The sequence below is a fragment of the Temnothorax americanus genome, unplaced genomic scaffold, assembly GCF_048541705.1.
Source record: "Temnothorax americanus isolate GAGA-0224 unplaced genomic scaffold, ASM4854170v1 Scaffold130, whole genome shotgun sequence".
Taxonomy (NCBI): domain Eukaryota; kingdom Metazoa; phylum Arthropoda; class Insecta; order Hymenoptera; family Formicidae; genus Temnothorax; species Temnothorax americanus.
The window spans coordinates 27,501-32,303 of record NW_027509265.1 but is presented as its reverse complement, the minus strand read 5'-3'; positions in this window follow the sequence as shown (position 1 = coordinate 32,303).

Here is a 4,803-nt window from a genome sequence, read left to right as displayed (position 1 = left end):
GTCCGAACGTAAGGTAGAGCGCCTCCGACATTCTTTGTCTTCGCCGAGTGTGTCTCGGCTAAACGACCAGCTTTCGCAGTTATCCAAATCACCCGAAGCCGTCCGGATAAGAAGGTAGAGCGCCTCCGGCATTCTCTGCCCAAGCAGCATTTTGACGTCCGCCCGACGTTAAGATAAACACACTTAACGTTGGTATCCAACGTTTTCGCTACGTCGTTTCAACCCTCTTTTGCACTAAATTCGGGAATCAAATTTAGGTTGTACCAACGTTGGAATCCGACTTATATAAGTTAAATTGAGGTTACATTTTTTCCACCAGTTTTAACGTTGGTATGTAAACTTTGATTTTGTACACTCTGCTAGACCTGAGGTTATTTTTTCACAACGTACATTTTAGGTGTAGTTTTCGTGCTTCCATTTAAACCATATGACGGCATTGGTGTAATAAATGTATCATAATACGTACTTATCAATTTGGCACAAATAAAATGGCTTTATAGGAAAAATATAGTTTGCGCAGTCTTTGATACTATTGTAATTTTGCCATAAATACACGAACCCAGCACTGAAATTGTATAACAAAACTCACTTTATTGATAAATGTGGAAATAATAAGTCGAAATTAGACGAATCCTTTCTAAAATATTCCAATTTACTAAATATTCTAATAAATAACTAAAATTTTCTAAAGTGTAGATTTTAATTTTTTTTCATCAAAATTACTATTAAGATAAATATGTTGTCAAAACCTTAACAACAGATATTATATAAATGCTTTAAATTGTTAATAAAGTGCGTTAAAAAATATAAATCTAAATATACCGGAAAATGGCGGATTATTTGCCTTCCTCTTTGAGGAATGAAAATGGCGAAGTCAGCGTTCCACACTATATCAAACTTTACGTAGTAAAAGGTGCGATAAATTCTACTAAAATTTGTCTTCTCGTATAAAATAATTAACTTTTTCAGACTTTTCCAAACTAAGTAGTATACCACTGTAGGCAAAATTGTACTTATATTGACTAAAAGTCTTAACAAGGTTGCCAAACTGACTTAACATGTCGATAAAGTATCAATTAGTTAAAAATTATATACTAGTTTTGCGAATGAGTCGTATATCTTAACCAAATCCGACCTATGCAATACCATCTATATGGTGATCTAAAGCATGGTTATGGCAGCCGTGCAGCCGAGCGAACGCGCTCTCGAGCTGTGAATCGCGCGGCGCGCGCGCGTTGTTTCCCGACGACGCGACGATAACCGCGTGAGATGAGATAGACCGGTTCGGCCGTGGATCGTCAACATTCGTCGCATAGTCCTCGTAGCTCACGCACGACGCCGCGAATTGCCGTCGACGATGCCCGCTTGATGCAGCAGTAATCTGCTCTACATTCATTTAGGCAGAATTTGTTACCATTTCTCGCGATTTCTTAACGTCAGTCAGAAATGACCACAGGCGACGTTTTACAACGTTAGCGTTCTACAACGTTTGATAACAAAACGTTGGTTTACGTTGGGAATTACGTATTAAAGTCGCTCGAAAAGTGTAGTGCAGAGTATAACGTCAGGCGAACGTTAAATATCTTAACGTCGGGTAATAGGACTTAAACTGTTTCGAATTTGACGTTGGGAAAGTGATAAAAAAAGCTCGTCGTAATTTTAACGTTTAGACAACGTCCAAAAAACGTTAGTAATTATAAGTTACATTTTATAACTTTCTTGAACCGCTTGCAACGTTGTGATTAGTAGAAAAGTAGTCTTTAGTCGGAAAGTTAACCGAAAAAAGCTGCTTGGGTGTCTTCCCCAAATGCGTCTTGGCGAAGGACCAGCTTCTCTCTATTATCCAAATCATCCGAAACCTGTCCGGACAAGAAGGTATAGCGCCTCCGGCATTCTCTGTCTTCGCCGAGTGTGTCTTGGTCGACGACCCGTTTCAGCCGCGTTATCCATGCTTCGCGATCCATATCGCCGCCGCGCTTTGCGCCATTTTTTCGGCGCCGCCCGTACCGATACCTACCACCACGCGATTCGGTCCACGAAGCTAACAAAAGCACCGCCTCCGCCCCGCACATACCGCGGGTTGCCCCGCGCCGCCCGCGGCCAAACCAACGTCGCCTCACACGCACGCCCAACCGTCGGAAACCGCACGGGCACATGCGAGCAAATCCAGCTAAAGCCATATAAACGTATTGGTCTGTTGTAAATGTCGCGAGTGTATATTATTAGAAAATAAACTATACTATTTTCTGTTAACAAAGACTCGCCTTTATTTTGCTAACCTCGCCACCCGTTTGCTACTCCGCACCTTTTTCGAACCCAGGCCCGTCGCGAGCTAGATCCGCGCTTCAAAGCCAGGTTGTTTTATGGCGCCCGAACAGGGACTCGACCGTAAGAAGCAGACCCGGGAGAACGGCAAGATGAAAGAGTTTTACTACCGGCTCAGTAAGAGCGACCTTGTGCACGAAATGGAAATGCTCGGACTCGACACCGAGCGCAACCTCGACGACCTCCGGAAACGATTGAGTAAATTCATCGACGAAAAGCCCGAGATGTTCGAAGCACGGGACACCCTCCACCTCCCGCCGCCGGCCATAACACTAAATCAAGACCCTCCGCTCACTCCGGTAACAGTGATACACGCCGACCCCCCGAGTAACCTGTCCACGGAAATCATGAACCAAATGCGAAAGTGGGGGTTGCATTTCGAATGGAAGGACTCGTGGGCATTCATGGAGCGAATCGACGAACTACGGGCCGCCTACGAGTTTTCCGACGCGCACTGGCTACGCGGGCTACCCGAATTACTCCAGGGGGACGCCCTACTGTGGTACCGAAATAACCGCGACAACTGGACTCGCTGGACGAAGTTCATAACCGATTTTAAGGATACATTCCTGCCGCGACGATACCGACTGCAGCTAGCAAACGAAATCCTCGACCGCGTACAAAAAGAAAGGGAACCGTACGGAAAATACGCAACGCAAATACTGACCCTTATGCGTAGGGCGGAGGTCTACTCGACCGAAGAACAGGTCGAGCAGTTCTACGAAAATTGCATCCGGACTATTAAAACCGCATTTGGAGGAGCGATGTGCGCAGCCCCCGGGAACTGCAGCAGCGGGCAGAGGAATTCGAGCGGTTGCAGCAAAATCGCAAGAAACGCATCGCCGCGAAGAATACCGTCGCCGACCCACCGACCACCGCCGCCGTATACAACCGAAGCGAATGCTGCTGGCGCTGCAAACAGCGAGGGCACACACGCTTCGACTGCCGGCGCCCCGCCCGTAAATTCTGCTCGCAATGCGGCAAGGACGGCGTCCTGACAAAGGAGTGCCACCCGCCTCCGGGAAACGACGCCGGGACCGCGGAAACTCCGGCCACCCCCCGGTCCTCCCCGTAAAGTCACGCCATGGCCGCACCTGAAGACGCGCATCCGAGACCGTCCACTGGACGCCCTACTCGATACCGGATCGGACATCTCCTTCGTCAACGAGCACACCGCCCAACTCGCCCTGAACCTCGGCTTCCACGTAACCCCGGAGAAAGGGCAAATCTAGCTCGCCAACGGGCAGCATATCACGCTACCGGGCCGCGTCCGGCTACCAATTCAGACCACCGGCAAAACGATCTGGCAATCATTTAATATTATGCCAAACCTGAGAAGCGCGGTACTACTCGGGGTCGATATCAGGGCGAAGTTATGACGCGCCATCCCCGCGCCCGTCGATTCGGGACCCCGCGACCAGACCCCCGCTATCGCAATGACCGAGGGCATCGCGCCACACACCCCAGCCGAAGTTAAGGAACTCCGGGAGTTCCTCGCGGAAGAACTGCCGCTCTTCGACCAAGTAAGCGGGCCAACCGACAAAACTGCCCACCACATCCGAGTCAAAGAAAACGTCGAGCCGATTAAACAACGGTACCGACTGCGCAATCCAGCCATGCAAGCCATCATTAACGCCGAGGTAAAAACAAATGGAACGGGAAGGGGTAATAGAGCGATCGAATAGCGTGTGAAGCTCCCCGGTGGTCGTAGTACAAAAAAAAGACGGGAGCCACCGATTCTGCATCGATTTTAGACGGGTTAACGACGCGACCGAGACCGACGCCTACCCCCTCCCTCAAATCACCGCAACGCTCGACAAATTACGCGGGGCAAAATACCTGACTACGTTCGACCTCAAGAGCGGGTATTGGCAGGTGCCGCTCACCCCATCCAGCCGACCGATCACTGCGTTTACCGTACCGGGGAAGGGGCTCTACCATTTTAAAGTAATGCTGTTCGGCCTACACTTCGCCCCCGTGACATTCCAGCGGCTGCTAGATACCGTGCTCGGGCCGGAACTCGAACCTCACGTCTTCGTATACCTCGACGATATTATCATTATCACGGAAACATTCGGAGGACATTTCCGGATTTTACGCGAAGTATTCCGGCGCCTCCGCACAGCAAGTTTACGACTCAACCCGGACAAATGCAGATTTTGCGTCGACCGCCTACAATATTTCGGCCATATAGTTGATCGCAAAGGGATCCGTACCGACCCGGAGAAAGTGCGGGCAGTCGCCTAGTGGCCGCGGCCGCAAACAGTGAAACAAATCCGGCAATTCCTGGGGCAGCCGGAGAGCTGGCAACAGAAAAAGCAACATGCCTCGGTCCATGAAATATCTTACCTGGAAAAGGTTTGATTGCTGCCGGAAAAGCGAAAGCCCGACCGTCAGAAGGCGGACTGGAAGCTAAGTGGGTGGGCGGGCAATCAAACGTGTAAATTTTCCAACAAAAAAACTGTCGATTGGCACGGC